We start from the raw sequence: 22917 nt of genomic DNA, 5'->3' as shown, positions 1-22917 counted from the left end.
CGCTATCGGTACAGACTTTATGCAGCTGTGCGGTTTGGCGAAGCTTCCCCCACAACAGTTTCCTTAAGAGATTTAATTGTTTCGTTTCTCAACAGGCCCGCCCCACCACTCTTTACTTTGGCGCGAAACAACAAACACATTGGGGTTCGCGAGAATACACGTCACTTAAACTATTTGCATTTCAATATTCACTTTCATTACAGTTTGTAGCAATTTTATTTCATCTTCAGCCCACTGTAGCAATTTAAGTCATATTCACAGATTGTGAGTTATAATTCCTGGTCAGCAAAGTTGTGGCAATTCCATCCAATAATTCCTAATCAGCACAGACGTTGGTAGTTTTAATTCCACAGACAGTGGTAGTTTTGACTCATATTCATCACCTTGCGGCCATTCAAATCCATATACAGCACAGATTGTGGCAATTCTGATTCATATTTAGCACTTTCTGGCAATTACCTCCAACTCCCTCTCCCCTCAGTAGATGGATCTTGTTTTACTGCCTGTTAGTGTTCGACTTGTCATTTTGGATGTGGTGATAGCTTTTGCCATTCCTTTTGTAAGCTACCTTTTTGTTGTTGTAAAGACGTATAAGGACACGCACATATTCATACAAGTACTCTCATACGAGAGCGCTCTATGCGACAGGATATGGGGCTGCCCGTATCGAGTTAGCCATTATGTACTGGCCTCTTGCCCTAGTGAACTTAGCCCGAGCCGCAGCCATCTCGCTTTATTTACGTGCTTCTGGTTATTTAATCCCTTGAGGACGACGGCACGACAGCCTAAGGTATGATGGCCAGGCCTTAGGAGTCAAGTCAAAAGCCAGGTCATACCACCACCGTGGTTAAGGGACGTACCCTTGCGTTCAAGGAGTTAGAATAGAAAGAAAGCCATGCATCAGCGTTGAGAGCTAGCGTGCAGGAGCTTTCCACTTGTCCTTGTCCGACTAGCTGTGAGACTAGGTTAGTTCAGATCGTGTTGTGATAATACGTGGCTGCGGTATGGGAAATTAGTACGTTGCGTCAGCGTGTGCAGTAGTGTGTCTCAGTCGGTTCACCGTACTGCTGCAGGAGAGCGACGCCCGAGATGTTCCTCCACAGCGGCGCCTCTTTTTGTCTGTGGGGGGCACCACTAAGAAGAAACAGCGGCGCCTCCTGCGTTAGTAATACCATGAGGCATGTGTGGTCTGCCCGGTTGGCGCGGCCTCACCCCCCACCCCCTTATCTCTACCCCAGAGACCCACCACCCCACCACCAACAGGCTGGGTTGCTTGTGTCTTGTTGCTCACAACACCCATTTGCGTACTTGAGAAGAACGGTCACTCGCGAGTGTTTGATCGTTGGTGTAAGTGTGAGCCACTGCTCTGGGGAGGAGACCACTTTACAGTGCACTTCAGGATTTCAAACTCCTATACACGTTGATAGGTTCTGGGAAGATCGCTCTTAGACAAGTTGGGCTGTGGTTAAGGGGCCGTGATGGCCCTAGTCTGTGGTCTCTTGCTCTCTCTGTCGCTAAGGTCTCCTTTTCCCTGGCTTTCTGCCTATGTCGCAAGCCGGGTCAAGTGATACAGTTTCACCTCTGGTAATTATAATTTCAAGTGACACAGTTGGTTTCACAATCACCCGAATTCTTTACAAACCTTTACCCCTGTTTTTAAGTGAACGTCAAATATATTGTTACTCTCTGCAAAGTGTTACGATTACCTCTGTGACGGAAAAGGGTAAAAATGATAGTCGTACCATCAGTTTGTGACAACCAGTTTGGACGACACTGTCAATTAAGTTTTTCTTCGCCCTAAATACCCTAGTACTAACAAGCATTTAGTCTACTTCACTTCTCAGCGTTGCCTTGAACGACTTTCATGTAATCTCGGTTGAATGACTGTGACCAGTATTGTCTTACGTGCCTCTTAATCAATTAAGATTTTCTAAGATAACCAGTTGCAGTAATATTTACATGCATGGGCGAACAGTAGTTCTCACACTTTACATTAAACGTGGAAAGCAAATATTCTGTTTATGGCCAGCAAGGAATTGCGTAGTGTTAGTGGTATTATAAGTTTCTACATTGATAAAAGTGAGTTACAAATTCAGTAGCAAAATTCAGTTTTTTTCTCAACTCCAAAATCAATGTTCAGTGCTTTGAAATATTTTTTTTTTTTTAGCACACCATTAGTATATAGGCTTCAAACGTAATCATCAGCATATAAGGAATAACATAAATACTTTAGCAATACACCGCCATCTAATATCAAATAATTTTTTAGCATTATGTTTAGCATGAACATCCGAACACATATTTAAAATATATTATGGTAGTGTTTAGCGCAAGGAGACGCACGGGCGTTAATAGCCATGCTAGGCTAAGTGGAGCAAGGCTTGGCGAGGAAGCATCTCTACAGACCAGGGGCTGATGGTGGTGGCTAGGTTGAGCAACTCGCTGTTGGAATATAAAAGTCTGTATATATATATATATATATATATATATATATATATATATATATATATATATATATATATATATATATATATTGCTTCCAGTGTGATTCATATGGATGTAGTTGGTAACTTCTAAGTTAATGATGAAGTCTTATGAATGATGATTTAATATCTGCATGATTTTAACCTATTTCCACTGGGAGGTTGTTTTAAAAGTACGGGTGATTTTCATTTTAACAGCACAGTTCAGAAAATGTTAAAATCACAGTACAAAGTGTCACAATCAGTTATACCTTATACTGTTCAGCAGGACTACCCTTAAAGAAAGCGGTACGACCCCTGGTTATGATGGCGTGATATTTGACTTGATCAGGTCAAAGGGTTTAAGGGTTGTACAGTCGTGTACTAGGGGCTATGTTTACTCTTAACCATTTCAAGGTTTCCAGACGAATGAATGCAGCGAGCAAATCTTTATAGTCCATTTGTGCACTTATATTCTGTATTATAAATGTATTAGGATTATAAATTTAGGTACCTATGGTTTATGATGTGTTCTATGGGGAGGTATTAATACATTACAGATTTTTCGTCAGTTCTTTTATATCAACATAGCTGATTTTTCTAGTTTCGATAATTTTTACACTCCGTTTACCAATCACAGGCATGTATACACAGGGCCTGAATACATTACAGAGTACCAAGAATTCATACATTTCACACGGTCTTCACACGTTAGATCTTTTTTTTTTCTGAAATGTATGATTCTGACTATTTGCAGTTCGACATAAAACAGGCATTTGTACACAGGGCTAGAATACATTACACACAGAGTGTAGAGTAACGAGAATTCATATTTTACAAACGGCATTTACATATCAAAGCTGGATTTTGTTCCTGGAACGGTCTCAGCAAACTGAATGACATTAAGAAATTCGAGAGTCAAACAGAATACATTTATATCCACAAAATAGTGACACCTTACGTTTGTCACATAAGCTTCAGTCCTTTGGGGTCGTAAGTGATACTAATGGTGGAGTGTGAACACCAGCAGTCGAGGCTCAAGTGACGCCAGTAAGGCTGCTGCGGGCTACCCTGACTCAGGAGCCATCGACGAATTTCACCTAACCTAGGATGCCTTCGTTACAACAACCACTTCGGCAGTAACACAACTAACTTTGGTATGCCCTTGTTACAACGGCAGTAACACACCTAACCTTGGCATGCTTGTTACAACTATAGTTCTGGCAGTTACACTTAACCTTACCTAGCACGCCCTCTTGCCTAGCCTGCCCTTATTACAACCATCGTCGCAGCAGTAACACCTAACTTTGCCTGGCACGCCTTTGTTACAAGTACCACCTTACCGGTAACACTAACCTAGCCTATCCACCCTTTATTGCAGCGACAGCTTCATTAGTTGCACTTAATCTAGCCAAGCATACCCGTTACAACCACCTTCGCGGCAGTTACACTTAAGTTCACATGCCCCTTGTTACTACCACCACCTCGGCAGTTAACACCTAACCTTATCCCATTATGTTCTTATAACCTTCTCCATGCTAAGTGCTTCATCCCATGCCTAATGGAAAGAATACTTGAACAAATTCACAATCACGGCCCTTTGTCCATACCTTATTTTTTCCCCGCCAAACTTATACAGTTGCTAAGATGACTAAGGACACGCATTTGGAAGCTGAAACAGGTCTGCTCAGCATGGCATACGCAAATGCTGCATTGGATGATTAATACTCTCAGTACGAGCGCTTTGAAGACCCTTACCTCTAACGTCAAGTGAGATTAAGAAAGCGAATTCAGATCACCGTACCTCGTTTTGACAGCGACGGCACCACCTTTGAACGTACGGCATGACGCTTGCACACGGCAATGTGATCACTGAACCATGCCTTTTATGGTGCCGTGCTCAAGGATAGATAGCACCACCGCATTCACGGGAGTTATAATGAGCGTGAAGGACAAATGGCGAAGCACTATAGAGACTCTGTACAGTGGTATCAAGCAAAAACGGCGGCAGCCTAGTCGTCCGGGCTTTGCGTCCAAGGCAACATTCCCCCAGCACTCTGCTACTGACAGTGAGCGTATTCACGCAGTTAATGAGCTAGTGATGAGGAACATGACACCCTGGGAGATGTGATACGCCATCCCAGCTCTTGTTTCGCGGTTGTTACATCGATCTTATTTCTTTTTAAATAAAGTTAATCAGAAAGTACAGTTGAACATACGACTCCTATCTTGAATGTTTACCGTCGTGTTCAGTGACCGACTCGTCGCAAACTAATTGCTCCAGCAGGGAAGGCAGACTAACAAAAGTACATCTAGGACATTGCCAGACTCAGAACCCTGGTTCTGCTTAACTTATATGTGGCCTTAGCACGAAACTGCATGGCAGAGGCGCAGACCAAAAGCAACTCTCAAGAGAGGTAACTAAACAGCCACCACTTCCGCTACTGATGCTTGGCGTCAACCGCCAAGGCAGGATCGTAATTCGAGCATCCTTGCCAAAGTAAACGAGTCGAGCAATGTTGGAATCCTCAAGAAGATAGACTGCATTGGCTGGGACATGCACACAGCGGGCAGGATGGACGTATATAAAAAAAAAGACATACTTTGTACTAAGATGGAGATTTGTAAGAGCTCCATGGCTCGCCCAAAGCACGATGTTACGATGTTTGAACATGGCGTTACGACCTCTGAATACAACGGTACGACCCCTGGGTATGATGGCCTTGATATTTCATTTGCCCTTAAGGGTCAGATCTAAAGCCAAGCCACCATACCAAAGGATCACACTGTCGTGCTTTTCTTGAGGTTTAGGACTAGGAATGCTTTAATGTCGACATCAAAGCTGAATAGATTAAGGCAAATGGCATGAAAAATAGCGTCACGAGTCCTGGTCCGCAACCCAGAACATTGGGATGTACAGCGAAGAGACGTACCTACGTTGTGTATCAAATGACATATTTCTTTCTAGTATCTCCCTTGATGATGTGATTATTAAACGAAAGAGCACTTGGGAACTTATCGTGATTCATTTCCCCCTGGACTCGGAATTATTCTTGATCACACGCTGAATTGTGATCCTTTACGAGGCTGTACCACTGGAATAACAGCCTAGTAAGAAATCAATCCAAAGGAGTTTACAGGAGCTTAATACTTCTACATTTCCGTTTGAGACACTTTCAAAGTGTGAAAACTCCCGTGTACCCAGTTTGAGATACTTTGAACGTACTGATACTCCTACTAATGATGTAGATTCAAAGAGCATTCAATTAACTAGAAAAAAAAATTAAAATGAAATTGCGTGTATGTCCAACTTCCTAAGGACACCTCAGAAATGAACTAAACAGTTTAGACACTCACAGACTTATATCAGAATGATTTATTCTTGATAAGTTTATAAACTAAAACCATGTTTTGTTGTTGTTGCTTACTGAGCCACACACACAAGGGCGATGGCTGGTGCGTTATAATGTCCACTGATAATGTTACCGGAAGCTTGGCATCTCCGGCCTGGTTTACCGACACCCCCAGACGAGAAGCCAAGCCACCGTAACAGACGTGGTTTAAGAACAAAACTCTTGCCTCGTGTGACGGACGTGCGCAGGGCTAGGCGTCTGATCACCAGCATACATGTCACACCTGAAGGACTCCGAAATAAGCACATGGGTCACCCGCCAGGCACGAGACGATACCCTGCTCTCCATGATTCTCTTCGCTCTGGGCGATAGTATTTCAACATTATCGTGGCCTGTGTGGTCTACGGCGGTGGCTCGTAATCTATTCGTATGGTGGGCCACTAGACTTTTCGTTATGTAATGCGTCACTCTAAAATCTCATTTGACTGAGAATATGAATAAATCTTATTTATGAAATTATTCAAGAATGTCAAAGCAAACTGCTTAACATTTTTCAACACAAATGGATTTATAGTCCTTTTTCTTTTCTACTTACGAGTGGAATTTCAGCGACTAACACCACGCATATACGTGCCATCTCGCGTACCACTGGCAAGATTCCAGTGTACTACATCACAGATAACACTTAAGTCAACAATACGTCAACCATGCAATGAGTCGCTTTTCGTCAACGTATTTCGGAAAAAAGATATGCAAATATTAAGTTCGCAGGATATATATATATATATATATATATATATATATATATATATATATATATATATATATATATATATATATATATATAATCAGCACGAGTGAGGAGTCAGTACAGGATACATAAATCTAGTCAAATATTCCTGTATAGTGCCAGTGATACCTTTTTTTTTTTTTATCCAATTTAAAAGCGCATCGATTCTTTCTTGCACTTCTTGGGGATTTTCTTTTACACACACACACACACACACATATATATATATATATATATATATATCTATATGCACATGTGTGTGTGTGTGTGTGTGTGTGTTTGATCCAAGTGTGCTGTTTGACAGAGGGACCCGGTCGGCAGGGCATATTTAGGCATTGTATTTACCTAAAGGGCCATGACAGCGGCCACTCCCGCCCAAGGGAGTAAACTTAGACATAACATACAGATGACCTTACACTCGCGGGAAGGAGGCGACGCTGGGAGTTGAGACTGACGTTTATGGTGAATAAAGAAACCTCATTTAAGTGGGAATAGAGTGGCGGAGAATCTGTACAAATAGAATGATATGCAAATGTGGCTGATTGTTGGAAAACACGGACGTGGTGTTCCCAGAACTGGTCTAGGAGCCCATCCACTTGGAAGCCTCAAGTGCTGGTTTATGAGAGGGGGTAATAATGACACACGTGCGCAACGGTGCGCAAAATGCTCTTTTGTGATTACATCAGAGTTCTTGTGGGAATTTCCAGGAGCCTTTGAAGTGAACTGATGATACTGGCGGTTCATGTGGAATCTCCACACATTCCCAGCACTGCATATCTTAAAGTTTTCCCCTTAACAGTGCGTCCTTCGCCCACATATTTTCCCTCTAACCCTCCCTGATTCTTTTAAGTCCCTTGCATAGTTTTTGTTGTTCTTTCCACTCGATCCGATCCTCGTTAATAACATCGCAGAAACTCATTCATTTTACCAGTTTATTCCTTTCTGTCAACGGGAGTCTTTTCTAAGTGTCTTCATCCCTTATCCATGCTCATCGTAACCAACCATCTTTCTTAAAAGTAAACTTTATTACTGTATATGATTGTTATACAGCGTAAACACAAAGATGCCTTCTGACAGAATATGTCATGATTGTAACACTAAATTTTTTTCAGCTTAATAATTTTCCAGATGTTACCAGCAGTTTAAGCTGTAAATATATCGATATTGGATTTCGGTCCTCAGCATATATTTAGGCCCAAATGGTGCTTGCGCACGCCAGAATTAAGAAACTATCGTTGGTGTTCTTATAACTTAAGATGTTTGCACAAATTCCTAATGACCAACGGTAGATGATTCCGGTGGTCTAGCAATATCACAGAAATTATTCAGCACTTTTTGAACCCTTTCTGACAAGCCTTTTTCGTTATTACTCTTACTGTCTACATTACGTTCCTCTGGACCTCCTCTATAAGATCTTTACGTTTCTTCTTCAATTGTGGTAACCCGAACTGTGACGTATATTCTAATCACTGTCAAGTATTAGCCGAGAATCGTTTACATTTCTGTGTCCGTGTGCGTACTTCCTGGAACTTGAGGCGAGACAGACGACCACCATATAAAAAGAGGATGCAGACAGACCACAGTGTGTGTGAAGACTTTATTAATCGTCTGCCTGCCACAGGCCATGTAAATCTATACACACTGTCGAGAACGTCACAGCCACTGATCCAATTGAGCAGGCGATGGATCCTGAGTAGATAAAAATAAGGTACGTGAAAGGGGTTGATTCTCTCTTCTTGGAATGGGTTCGCTGCCCGAGCTGCGGATTGTGATTATGTGGTTATGGCCTCTCTTGAATGTCGAAGGGGATACATACCTTTACGTCAGAGAGATAGGAATTCCCACGTGATGACACATGACCATTTCACATACAGATATTCACAAAGGAGTTTTCCTTTATGATTGTTTGTCGTTCCTCACTTCTTTTTTTTATGCCTGATGTGCGACTTTAAAAGATTTCTGAGCGGCTTCCTAAGGAATCCGTCGTCTATCCTTGTGTTTGCCTGCGTCTTACGATCTGGAGAAATTCTTATGAGCAGCTGCTTCAGTAGTCCAAGCACTGTCAGGAGAACACGGAAGGAGGATGAAAGCGAACCAAAAGGCAGCGACCCCCAACAGCACGGGAGGTAGTGTGGACGTGCGACAAAAGTGGAACGGGTTTACGTCAGATGTGGAGGAGTGGACAAGCGACAGAGGTGGAGTGGACAAGGACAGGTGGAGAAGTGGACAAGCGACAGAGGTGGATTGGATATTTGATGTAAGTCTGAAGTAGAGGAGTGGACGCACGTCAGAAATTATTTGGACGTGCGTCAGAAGTGGAGGAATGGGTCTGTGTCAGAAGCGGATGTACGTCAGAAGTGAGGAGGATTTTCGTTTTTCCCGCAAGGGCGGCGAGTTTCCCGCGCGCTCCTGCTGCCCATCCTGTGGGCGGTGGCGCAAAAGGCCAAAGAGGATACAGAGGGCGCAGCGGATCTAGAGACTCTTGAGGCCTCGTGTCTTGTGTGGTTCTGTTCGGAGGTCGTCACTGGGCTGCCCTTTTCTCGTCCACTACCAGTCATTTCGTGGCGATGTTGTCTTGCTACTGCTAATGATAATGGTAAAGCTATTGTCTGTGTGTGCTACCGCGACTGTGTTTTTTCTGCTACTGTTGGACACTGTGCAACTCCTGTGTCACTTGTAACCGCTGAGGACACTGAAATGTCTAGACACTGTTGTTGGCACTGCTCTTATCCTAGTGTTTCTCTCGCCACTGCTGGTGAGAGTAAGTTTGTTGGCAACAACTGCAGCTGTGTCGGTGTTTCTTCTACTGATGATGATGAAGCTAAAGATCTTGGCAATGTTGTTGGCACTGCTGCTCTAGTGTTTATTAGTGATGACGGTGCTAAAGCTTTTGGCACTGTTGTTGGGATGAATTCTCTTTCTTGTGGGAACTCTGTGTGTGTGTGTGTGTGTGTGTGTGTGTGTGTGTGTGTGTGTGTGTGTGTGTGTGTGTGTTTTAGGCAAAATTAGTTATATTCTAATTCACAAGTTTCGTTCCGTTATCAGGTTAACAAGGTATCCATACGCTGAGGACTGTATCACTCACGTCTTTTTAAAAGGTGATTTTTTTTTTATGCACTAAGATAAACCAGAGAGCCAAGGGCGGCACGAGGAACTGGAATATACCAAGAAAGGAATGAGAAACGAGTCTCCCATTACCCCCCAGTAAGCCATTAAAACCCATGACATAACAGACTTCTAGCCAAGAACCTGGCCACCCATGACATAAACCATCAGCCAGCACGACGGGCGGGAGACACGCCTCCATCCAACAACTCAAGGTGTTAAAAGTCGTCGTCGTACTCGAGCGGCAAAATTATCGTACACATGGGTTTAAGTCGCATAGAATGGCTAGGGTGAGGGAATTGGTCCTATCCGCTTATGACCGTCCGCTGAAGCTTCCTCCCGTCCATCGTCGAACATGCCTGCATCTCATTTACTGCCAGGGCTTTCAGTCGGGCCACCATCACCTCTTCAAACACCTCACTTCCCCCGCAGCAGAAGCAGGGCTCGGGGAAGCTGCCCAGATGATACGCTGGAGAAAACCCCGACGCGCTCCTGGTTATCGCCTCTACACACACTCGTAATTAACTCACGCCGGCACAGCATACACACTCACACTCCTCACGACTCATATTTGCTAGCCTGAAGCCTGAGGCACGGAATATATGGCGCGGAAGACGACAGATGAATATGGAAGACCGTAGACGTCTTATGTCATCATACATAGAGTTGAGATGAGAGGGTAGCTTAGTCTAGCACAGCCATGCAAGCCGAGTCCTCTCCAAGATTATACTGTATAATACTACGGTGCGTAGTTAACTCTTTACGTAATTCTCGTCTTGTATCATTCTCCGTGACGCGCCTCACCCCGGCCAATTATCGTACGCCAATAGTAGTATTTCCTTGGCGTCCCTGTCATAAGGTATGGTAAACGCATACTACTCTGTCCCTCTCATTATGACATTATTCTCCAGTTTATAACCTGTGATTAGGAAGGGCCTTTCCTCGTTGGAAATTCATGAGACGTACGTTTATCCCCCCTCCCCCACGACCCAGTTGTGTTGACCTTTCATGAGTGTTTTCGTTCAATGTTCGAGAGAAAAACGTACGAAGACTCAAGACTCCTTTGAACGCGAAGTGGCCTTCAGTTCCTCGACCTCCCTCAAACGGTTGCCTTCGCCAAAACCTTGGCATTGGTACTGTACACGAGGTTTAACTGTAAACAGAAGCAGTTATCTCATGTTTATTTCTGGTGCAAAAGTCAGGGCTCACAATAAACTGATCCCTGGCTCAGCGCCGACCTAAAATGACGTAATGCGAAGTTTGTTGTGAAGAGAAGCAAACGCCGTGTGAAGTACAACGTTGTTCGTAGCTCTTTTATCTCTTCGTCAGCTATGCGTCGTGAATAAGATCTCTCCTCCGGTTGTAAATGCGAGAATTCAGAACGAATTGGATATACATGGTTGGTTGGTTGTTTTGGCTTTGGGTCTATCAACTACCAGAGTCATTACAGTCGTCAAACGTAAGCTACAGCCACCAACCGAATCATCTTTTAACACCTTCTTCGGGTTTAACGAAGAAGCCACTCACTCTGTGGCTCATGTATGTACATAATGATCACAGATATACGGATAACACTAATTACGATCCTCTAGTATTACGATAGGACCCTTGAGCACGCCTGTAACGACATTTGAGTACGATGGCCTGCTCAAGGATCGTAACTACGTCCGTATGATGCTGAAGATAAAACATAACACTGCAGAGTTCCTAATGTGCCTACAGATCAACTTTGCAGCTAAGCCTGGTGGTTGGAGATGCTGATGGTTAAATGATTCCTTGAATTTATGCTAATGCAGAGTATTATACCTGTAGCCATTGCTTAGGACATCAGGGTAATGGCTTCGAAGGACACTTGCTGAACTCGTTATCTGCATCAAGATCTTACACTCTGTAATCACCTACGTGTACAGTTCAGGCAAGGAGTTTCACACTCGTGGAAACTCAACGTGTGTGTGTGTGTGTGTGTGTGTGTGTGTCAAATAAACATTTAGGTACGTGTTTTATGGGTTTAATTTGTGTATGATTCACCACCACTCATGTATTTGTGTACGTTTTTGTTAAGTATTCCTGCGCCAGAGAGTTCGTGTGTGCTAATATGTGTAGTCTTTCTACCCGTGAATTTACATTACTTACGCCTAAGTGGTAACACGTGTTTCATGACAACACTTGTGTATGTATTCATGGATGCGTATGGCAACGCACATAAACATGAGGTGACGTTACCCAACATCCCTAGCCATCGCCAGTGAGTGACGTCATGGAACGTGACAGAATATCATGAGAGCAGCGTTGCCACTCTCTTGGTTTTCATGTTGGCTGTATTTACCTCCCGCCACCCACTTCTTCCGCTCCCATGGCTTTATCGACCTCTAGGGCTCCATCGTATTAGGTCAAGGTAGGTTAGGTGGGGGGGGGGGGTTGATGTTTAGGTTGATTTACGCGGGTAAGTTAGGGTAGCTGGGTAAGTCCTTGGTGGTTGCTAAGGTAAAATCAAGTCGGATGAGGTGGTCAAATTCATTTGTGAAATTAATACTAGTGGTTAAGGTTAGGTTACATTTAAAGCGAAATAGGTTACAAATGACGTAAAAAAAAAAAAAAACCACGAGTTTACGCCACCTCCTTCCATGATGTTGCAAAAAAAGATAAAAGAAAAATCGCCCTCCCCCCCTATCATGGTCGCCATTTTCATCAATGTTTGATGTTGCCACTAGGCTACCGACAACGTTCGAGCGCCCCAGTTACTCGCACGCTACAATACTTGCTCCCACCAGATCGTATCTGTTGAGCTTCATTAGTGTCGATTTACTCCGTCTTTTCCTAGCGCTACCTCGCGCACATGTGGGGGGGAGGGGGTCTTCATTTCATGTGTGGCGGGGTGGCGACGGGAATGAATAAGGGCAGACAGTATGAATTATGTACATGTGTATATATGTATATGTCTCTGTATGTATATATATGTATACGTTGAGATATACATGTGTATGTGGGTGGGTTGGGCCATTCTTTCGTCTGTTTCCTTGCGCTACCTCGTCAACGCGGGAGATAGCGAGAAATATATATATATATATATATATATATATATATATATATATATATATATATATATATATATATATATATATATCGTCTGCGATATCTACAAAATCATGATAAATAGTGTCAAACTGATGCCCGGGGCTGTGGTTCCAGTGCTGATGGTCAGTCAGTCGACTTCGTCTGAGTTGTGATGTAAGTGCTGTGCCGCGCGCGGCCCCCCCGCTAAGCTGTTATACAACCGGCTGTTGTAATTCCCACTCATTTGATGCCAGCACAGCTTATATTGCCATTAGGATGTTACACAACCGGCGGCCCTATAGTCTACCCTCTCATTCTGGCAGAGTCGGATTGGTCGGCACGCCGCGAACTTTTCAGTCTGGAAGCTTAGCTTGAAGCGAAGGTGTTATGGCCCTTTGGGGAGCGACAGCCATATAAGGCTTGCACGACCCTTGCATATAACTATCTGGCCAGCATACCTGAGGGGGTACAGTCGCACTCTTCGGATGAACAGGTTAAAGCGGAATACTCATTTACGATCCTATCAACAACATCATGTTTGCCAGGGTAATGCTTCGTGCTTCCCTAACGTAACCAACGCCACACACTACTAGGATCTGACGTCTGAAATGTATGGCGTGCACGTAGACAGAAAAAAAAAAATCCTTAACTGATTGCTGGAAAAGAATAATTGACAGTGGACTGGGGTAAACTTGAATAATGGGTCGCTCTCTTACTTGTGACGGACTTAACCAACGTGACTTGCAGACAAGGACCTAGTGAATATCCAAATTTATCTCTATTCAGCAAGTGGTTAAAGGTTTCTCTGGTTTGGAGCTCAATCGTCCGTACATTTTCATGATTATATATATATATATATATATATATATATATATATATATATAGATAGATAGATAGATAGAGAGAGAGAGAGAGAGAGAGAGAGAGAGAGAGAGAGAGAGAGAGAGAGAGAGAGTACATAAGTTTAAGTTTGCCATTATGCAAGGCTAGAGAGCCTGATTTATCGATAAAAGACGTGTAAGATTCCCATTTGTTTACATACGATTCAGTTAGATTACTAAGGCGGGCAGACTGCAGAAGGCGACCTACATTTAAGTTGACCCAGTCCCACTTTGGTCTGGGCCCTGGGCTGCAGACGGCATGCCATCATCGCTCAAGTCTACATCGTCTTCTGAGAGAAGGTCTCTGGCCTCGGTATAGTCTTTGGCGCTGCCACCAGGGCCGGGTTTATCAGTTTCCCAGAAAGCTGAAGTTAACTTGAGGTGGTCTCTCGGTCTGTTTATATCGAAGAAGAATTCATCCTCCAACGGCACGATGCCACGAATGACTACGACGGCACAACCACGCAGTCATAAGGTCGCACCATCGTAATCAGGAAGTGAGGGTTTACGGATTAAGATACGTAACCCATCAGACAAACTCGACCAAAACGCGCCCTGCGTAACCGCTTGAAGCCTCGATCGACAAGACTATCCCCTGCGGACGGCTCGCTTCTAAAAGGGCGGTTCATACTGCGCGGGTTGAGAGGAGTAGGGCGGAGCCCAGCAAATTGTGCCCACCATGGGTTCATAGGGCGGGACATCTTGAGATGGGGCGGGGCCCGATAACAAATGGCCTGCAGTAGCATCAGCGGGAGGTTGAAGCGGTACGAAATGCAAGGCAATAACCGCGTAAATTACAGAGGATTTGCCCGGTTGATGGTGATCCTTGGGCACCGCAGGTCCACGTCCCGGTAAGACATATTCACTCCTCACTCCCCATCAGGCTAAGCGGAGTGATTCCTCCTGTTTTCGGTCAATACAAGAGTTGGGAAATGGTACAGTACCAGCAGAGTTGCTGTAGAGTTACCCAGGTCCAGTGTACCACTAAGGGCGTCACATGTTGCGCGTACCGCTGTCATGGACTATGCTTGTGTACAAAATAATGAACGGAATTTAACCTATAGAGCTAAATGGAACGATGCTCAAGGAGCGGAATTTAACCTATAGAGCTAAATGGTACGATGCTCAAGGACGACCCTCGGGTATGATTGGACGATCCCTTAGGGTTTACATAAGCCGAGGGTCGTATTGTCGTGTTTCAGTCATAAACCATAATGCTTTTGGATCGTTGCGTCGAACTCGGGGAGGAGGAGGAGGAGGAGGAGGGTTTATCATCCAATAACCAGCAACGCATTACGTCACTTCTTATCATTAAGTCAAGCTTACGTCACTTCCCTTCCCCCTTTACCCCATAACCCTCCCCCTCCCACACCTACCTCACGTATTTCAGCCAAGGTCGGTCTGTACCTCCAACTTCTCCCGCACATTTCCCACCATCTTTGGATTATTTTCCTAATGTAACCATCCCCCCCCTGCATCTTTTACCACACACAATTACTTTGACCACGATTTATCTGAATACGACTCGCATACTTCCGGGGGAATATGGAGTAAATATATTTAGTGTTTTGTCGTAGAAGAGCGAGAGTTGTCTGAAGTGACTTCTGGGTAAGGTTGACAGGAGTGAGTGAAACGAAGTGAGGAACACATCATTTTAAAACCTTTCATCAGGGAGCCAGGAGTTGGTGGCCAGACAATAGGTAGGTTGTGACTGATGAGGCTCCAACAGACACCTGGACCCTACCTACAGGGCCCTCCTCTCACACCTGGCCGTAGCTGCAGGCCACTGTTCACACATCTGGCCGTAGCCACAGGCCACTGTTCACACATCTGGCCGTAGCCACAGGCCACTGTTCACACATCTGGCCGTAGCTACTAGCCCTTTTCACACACACCTGACCCCTAGCTACGAGTTCTCACACAGATACGTACATTTGGCCCCAGCTACGGGCCCTCCTCTCTCACACACACATACACACACCTGGTCCTCAATCATGGGCCCTTTTGGTACACATAAACCACACCCCCAGCAGTGGGTTCTCCTTACAAAAGTTGCTCCCACTGGTTTCCTATTTTCGTCTGTAACAAACCACAGTGCACAAGGTACAAAGCACCTCAGTGGAACGCATATGAGCACCAAATATGTTTCTTCTGACCCCGCGTTGTCAAGGCTTGAATGTTTATAATGAATTTTCCTGTTTACTTATTATCAATATACTGAATTTTCCTATTTACGTATTTTCACCAGTTTGTGAACTAGGCTTGTATATATACTGAATTTTCCTATTTACGTATTTTCACATTTAGAACTAGGCCTGAATATATTGAATTTTCCTATTTTCACGTTACTTACTTATTAATATTTCCTATTTTTTGACATTTTTTTTTCTATAAAGGAGATACTTTTGATTATTCTCTCCTGTTTACTTTGACAAATCAGATACTTGTGTTTGATCTTTCCTTCTTATTTTGACGAGTTAGATACATAGGTTTAATCTTTCCTATTTATTTTGACATATTAAGTTTCAGCTGATTAATCTCACATTTTAGATAATGCTATTCATTCTCATATACTGAATACTGATGTTCATTGAAATGTATTGGAGATTCCGATTTATTCTGACTTACTTTCGTATGTTCTAACGTATTAGACGTCGCTGTTACTCGGACAATAGTTAATGGTGTTTATTCTCATGTATGACATTGGCGTTTATTCGGACATATGATACTGTTTAATTTTACGTATTAGATATCAATTTTCATACTAACAGTATACATGGTTGTCCATTCTACCACACTGTAATACGGAGCTGTGGTGAAAGATCTTACAATGAACGAGCTCAACTTACGTGTTGTGTTCAACGAAGTCGTCATCCACTGGTCTGCCCTCAGCTTTGGGATCTGTGGAATAGAAAATCTTTATACAGACTCATATGGTTTTGTTATGCACGGGTGCCGTCTAAACACTATGACGTGTATCACAGCTTCAAGCATCTTCGTAAACATCTGATTCATTGGCATGTAAATGCTTACATTCACGCGTAGAATTTCGATGTAAATTGTTGACCTTTTGAGCACGACAGGATCAACACTGAGCAAGACGTTATTACCCTTGAGCACGACGCGTCGGCACGACCCATAGGTATTGATAGCCTCGCCCTTTGATCATTAAGGATCACCACTGATGCTGGCGACTTAAAGGGGATTGGCAGATTTTGGCACCAGCTTCAAAAGGCGGGGTTGTTCACCCAGCTTGAGGCGGGCTGTTCTCTCAGTAGAGCCTGCCTGTGAGGCGGGGCGCTCAGTACCAGCTACAGATGTAGCGCGGTCGCCTGTGTAAGTAAAGTCTCGACACGTTTGACTCAATTATTTCCGGTACCGACCCACTCTCCTGAACGTTCTGGGAATTAATTCTTTATTGCTTGTGACTCACATTTTATTTTCATATACTCAAGTCTGGTCGCTTCAATGATTTACCTGGAAAGGATATTTTCCATGGTGCTGTTCGTTGCACCCAAGTTGGTTCAACTAATATTTCACCTTTTGACGTCGGTCAGTTTAACTGATGTTTCTGGGAAAACAATTTCCACACGTTTAAGTCAGTCTCACCAATATTTCCCTGAAGATATTTCCGTTTAAGCAGTATGTCCTCCCACTTCAAGTCAACGTAACTGATAGCCAAAACTGACCTATCGAGAATGTGTCCAGACGTAAGTTATCTCATTACCAGTTATCTTATCTCGCGGACGTCAGTTTAACGACTATTATCTCTCGTACGTAATCCTCACCTCCCTATCTTTCCTAAAAACGATTATGTAAACATTCCACTTGGCCCCCTCCTATACCATGACGTTCATCACTACATTTCTCCTTTCATTTCTACACTTTTATCCTCACTACGACGATTGTCCTACACTACAGGCCACCTTTACGACTGCCCTATTCAAAGAGAGACTCCATTAAGATTACCCCCTCCCAAACCCCCAACACAAAAAGACTTTCACCATTTACAACATCCCACAAGCGTCCAGGAACTCTCATTGACACACATATATTTCCTCTTCCGACACCTGGGACAGCGGACAGTGTGTGGGGGAAATAACTTGATATTTTCAAGCCGGAGCCGCGAGTCCCGCTGTGTTTACACGGCGGCTTGGTGGAGGACGCGCCCGGACACAATTTCTCCTCGCCTCTATGATCCCTTGATATACATAGGGATTCTTAATTCCTTATGTTTATGAAAATGATATTTGCGAAGTTTACATCTTTAACAACAACAAAAATGCTGGAATGGGCTACATCATAGTGACACTGCGTTTTCCATAGCCTATTGTTGTAGGGTCCTTTCAAGATAGGACTTACGTCAACAACAGGTTCACATTGAGTGTTATGCTGTTTTTGTTGGTTTTATTTTTTCATGTTATTTTTCTTTCTAAAGGAATATATATATATTGGAAAGGATCACAATTTTGCGCGTGATCAAGATATTCCTATGAGTGCACGGGGAAAATGAAACACGATGAGTTTCCAATTGCAGTTTCGTGTAATAATCACATTATCAGGGGAGATACAAGAACGAAATATAAGTCAGCTGATATACAACAAAGAGACGTAGCTAGGACGCCATTTGGTAAACACGTGATTGGACAATCACGTGTTTACCAAATGGCGTCCTAGCTACGTCTCTTCATTGTATATCAGCTGACTTATATTTCTTGTGATGATATGATTATTACACAAAAGTGCACTTGGGAGCTTATCGTGTTTCATTTTCACCGTGGACTCAGGAATATACTTGATCACGCGCAAAATTGAGATCTTTTCCAACACACACACACACACACACACACACACTCAGAAAAAAATACATTCTTCGGACGCTTCTAACATGCTCAGGGTTAAGCTAGGCTGTGGTTAGCTTGTGTAAACAGTGACAGTACGTTTTCTCTTCCTTGCCACAGGACAAACATAACGATGGCCATGTGGTTAAACCGTTTATTCAATAACTCGTGCACGTAGTTTCTTACAAGTAGTTGTAGTAGTAAGTTGTTAAGGACTCTTTTTTAAGTGGGGCTCATAGGAGAGCGCATCACATTGCATGCACTTTACTACTAGGCTATCAGGTCATTTAATCTTAAGTATCCTTAACCTTTTAAACACAGCGGGGCGACCGTTGGCTGTGATGGTTTGGCCTTTGAACTTGATTCTGTGGGGTGAGGACAAGACATATGCCAAGATGTTCATCCCCCAAGAGCATTGTGCCATCGTGCTCAAGGATCGCATCGTCATATACTCTCAAGCAAGGGAGAAAATGCGTGTGTATTAAAGCCAATGATTTGAGTCATTGCGTAAGAGGTATTCATTCCATCACTGACCTTGATTGCATGATTGATATAATTACTTTCGATATCCTTCGTTGGTTGGTAATTAAGGTGGCAGACCAATCAACTGCCAGTGCCCCTTCAAGCGATAAACACTACTCGAAAACTCCTGAACACTTCCTTCGCGTGTTCAGGATCATTCTAACACCATCATCTCATTAAAGGCTTGGGCTGGCTACTCCCTCCTTGTGTGCGGGGTGGAAGCGTGAATGGCGACCTGAATCTGGCGAGGCGATTAGGCTTAGCGTGTGTGTGGAGTGAATAATGATACGTTTTGTACCCTGCATCACGCTAGCTAGACCTTGGGTCGGGTGTAAAGTGTATGATGTGTATGCCCTTGACCCCATATCCCTTATACAGGAACGCGTTTGATGTTAGACGGAAGGGCGCCTGCCTGGTTCGTTTACTCTTATACTTACTTACCATTAAGGTGTAACTACCTTAGTTTCTGAAGAAAAAAAATCTTTGTCTTTCCTTACGAATATTTCTATTTTTCTCGTATACCTTAACCCCTCGAGTACGACGGTACAACGGTACAACCCCTCACTCATGGTGGTACGATAATAGGCCATCGTACCGTCTGGTCTGGTCTACCTCAAGGATCCTTTTTTGTTATAATTTAACCGGTCTTACATACATACCACGGTCCTCATGGCATTTATTTTTCTACTTTTTTTTTGAGAGAGAGAGACCCGACGTCTCCGGTAAGCGCCGAGTGACTGACGTGACGTGATGAACTCTCCCCCCAACATGGTTGGTTGTGGGGGAGGAGGAGGGATATATCTGGTGTCGGGTGAGAGGCGAGGCCCGCCCCCCTCAAGAGCAAGTTTGAGGACCTATTAAGGATGACGGTGTGGCAAACACTGGGGCACGCCTGACCCATCTCCATTACTGGGGTCGATGGGGATTGATTGTTCGGCTCTTGATTGGCTGGTCGCTAATGTGTATCAAGTGATATTCTTTTTATTTCTATTTGCTAGTTATGTATAAGTCAAAGCATTTCAGTGATAGCATGGCTGAAGGGTAGATGGTTAAGGGTAGGTTGAGGCATGTACAGCATTCAGTGGGTACTGTCAGAAATCCTCCCCTCTTTTTTTTTTCAATTTTCCAAAAGAAGGAACAGAGAAGGAGGCCAAGTGAGGATATTCCCTCTTTAAGGCTCAGTCCTGTTCTTAACGCTACCTCGCTAACGCGGAAAATGGCGAATATGTATGAAGATATATATATTCTTGGAACAGAGGACTGAGCCTTAGAGGGAATATCCTCACTTGGTCCCCTTCTCTGTTCCTTCTTTTGGAAAATTTAAAAAAATGGGAGGGGAGGATTTCCAGCCCCCCGCTCCCTCCCCTTTTAGTAACCTTATATATATATATATATATATATATATATATATATATATATATATATATATATATATATATATATATATATATATATCCATCAGCCTTCCCAGACATGCGGAAGTTAATCTATATCGTCTACGTTCTCGACATCCACTATCAGCTCCAATATTGCAAACATCGATTCAACCTAGCACAAGGACCCCCACATACCTAAGATGCTACCTTTAAACTGAAAACATTGAGCGCGCGCAAACACTATCACGAGCCATTTTGACCTATAATCCCGCCCTGTAGACGTGGCCGGCTTCCTGAGCGTTGCAAGGGCGCCATAGTTCGGAATCCAGGAACCAGGATTGTAAAGATGTATAATGAATGATAATGCTCTTCAAAACCCGGCTTATATACACATCCACCATGTCCTGACCTACAAAGTGCTCCTGTTCCAAGAATAATGTATCTTACCAAATCTGTTGGTGTTTTTGTTTAACTTCCCCTCTACCGCTAAGCTTTGGACTCCTCCTTCTCTTGTCTTTCCTAACAACGACGACCTATTAAAACGCAAGATTTCCCTAACTTCCATTCTCATTACTAAACGACAATGACCTAAACAACGAAATGACATGGTTTTATGAAAGGAATACTAATACTGCAGTAATATTTACATCCTACATTGAGCTTTTATGGTCCCAGAGTCTGTATTTCACAACGTGGGGAGGTTCCTTTGAATTTACGGTTTTGATACTTATTAGAACACTCTTATTCACTGAAGCCTAGTCTCCATAACATATCGAACGCTAAGATACGGCCTGTGAGCACGGCAGTGCGGTCATGTTCAAGGCGCTAATATACGACGTTGTTTAATTCCGTCTGATAATAACGACCAAAACAAGAGGGAAGTACAAGTGAATGCATGTATGGCAAGACCAGCGAATCAAAACAGTCTCACAGGCACATTCTCCAGGTCGGGTAAGCTAATCAAAACACGATGCGCGCTCTCAAGTACACCACTGCTATATACACGACTGTTCCTCCTCTCGATGAATACACATGAGCATAAGCCCTGTCCTTATACAACTTTGTCAGGTGTTGGAGGAATGTACCTTGCTCGAGGGCGAGAGTGGAAGGTTCTGCGACACATCTAGCACTAGTCTAGTGACGGCATCACCAAGTAGCTCAGCGCTGGCTGGACCCAGGCCAAGGTAGTCGAGACGGTGTTGCCATACTGGTGTGTACAGCTCGTCCACTCATGGCAAGGCAAAGCTAGACTTCATATTTGGCTTGAGTTATCATTCTCCTTAGAATTCTGGTCTTTTACCTTATGCGATGGTCGGTACTCCTTGATACGTTTGTACGTTGTTTGATATTAATGTTTTATCGAATAAAGAGTCTGTGCCAGTGCAACTCACGTCGTTGCAAGTTATCAAGACATTTTTCATTTGCGGTTTGAATTATTAGTCTCTTGAGCATTCTGGCTCTTCATGACACTAAATTTTTGCTGCGTACATGGAGATATGTTGTTGGATTTACTATCAACTATAAAGTTATTACAAGTCACAGAAGTCATGACACTTTAAAAACATTGTCCGTACCCTGTGTACAAACGTTTAAAACCTCAACATTAGACATGACAGCCAGAAAACTGATGTGTGTATATAATGGCCGTTTTTTGTTTTGCTTTTAACACTATCTCGATGAGGTATTGGGGAAAAAATGCATGTTTTTTCTAGTCGTCTTGTATGAATGTTTGTTGGGTAATATTGACTTATCATAACAAGTCATGCTAAAATCCGTACGATACAAGTAACAAAACAGTTTCAAAGATATCTTTTGTGTTCCGGAGACTGTACAATCAGGTCAGGAAAAGGTACGCAAAGTCTGTCATTGTTTTAAATCAAACATGTTAACATGCAACGTGTCCCTGAGGATAAACTAGCTTGACTGAAGTATATTATTTTCACTATGTAAGTTTCAGTGTACACAAAGACACACGCGTATAGCACCGAGGCCCATGGTGTGTATGGGTTTTAGCGTTACTGACCATATATAAGCACGTGCCATTCAGAGCATATGACCCGCAAGGGTTGGAATCCTGAGCGCGTGGCGGTCGGCCCACACCCATCCTAGATGTTCATTCCTACCCCCTCCCCCGGGGACTGGGTGGTAAATTGGTACCTGGCTTAGGCTGGTATGTATGTGTATACATTCATAGAAAGAAAAACATGATACATGTATACAAAGTTAAGAGACGGGGTGTCATTAGTGTAAAACTCTCCCCCCGTAATACATTATAATTAATGACACACACACACACATATGATTATCTTTCCCACCTTCGCAGAGGAGCGTCTGTAACCATTATTGGGTCATGGCCACAGCACAAACAGTAGAGTGGGTCAGGTAACAGTTGGGAGGCAATGATCATTATGAGGTTATATGGTGTCCGGAATAGCTTGGAGCACGTTTGGTTCTCTGGTCAGCGTGTCCAGCAGAGCTGTGTTTGTGATCAAGAATTCGATGGTCAAGCACTTTTTTTTGTTTAATTTTGTAT

General features: G+C 43.5%; 2 protein-coding genes across 4 annotated transcripts in view; one reads left to right on the top strand and one right to left on the bottom strand.

The window, feature by feature from the left end:
- LOC139766330 (uncharacterized) overlaps positions 1–22917 on the top strand; it is a 194230-nt gene that overhangs the window by 12531 nt on the left and 158782 nt on the right. Inside the window, exon 1 of one of the 2 annotated variants that reach the window (XM_071694835.1) lies at positions 1324–1584. The exons of the other annotated variant lie outside the window; for it this stretch is intronic. The gene's annotated coding sequence lies outside the window, so the exon portion shown is untranslated. Of the gene's footprint in view, positions 1–1323; positions 1585–22917 lie in introns of those variants that run through there. 2 annotated transcript variants of the gene reach the window in all.
- Positions 1–22917, bottom strand: part of LOC139766323 (sodium-coupled monocarboxylate transporter 1-like) — a 70995-nt gene that overhangs the window by 33233 nt on the left and 14845 nt on the right. Inside the window, exon 2 of one of the 2 annotated variants that reach the window (XM_071694816.1) lies at positions 16495–16546. The exons of the other annotated variant lie outside the window; for it this stretch is intronic. The gene's annotated coding sequence lies outside the window, so the exon portion shown is untranslated. The remainder of the gene's footprint in view (positions 1–16494; positions 16547–22917) is intronic. 2 annotated transcript variants of the gene reach the window in all.

The sequence above is a fragment of the Panulirus ornatus genome, chromosome 57, assembly GCF_036320965.1.
Source record: "Panulirus ornatus isolate Po-2019 chromosome 57, ASM3632096v1, whole genome shotgun sequence".
Lineage (NCBI taxonomy): Eukaryota > Metazoa > Arthropoda > Malacostraca > Decapoda > Palinuridae > Panulirus > Panulirus ornatus.
The sequence above is the reverse complement of the archived record's forward strand: the minus strand, read 5'-3'. Positions and strand labels throughout refer to the sequence as shown.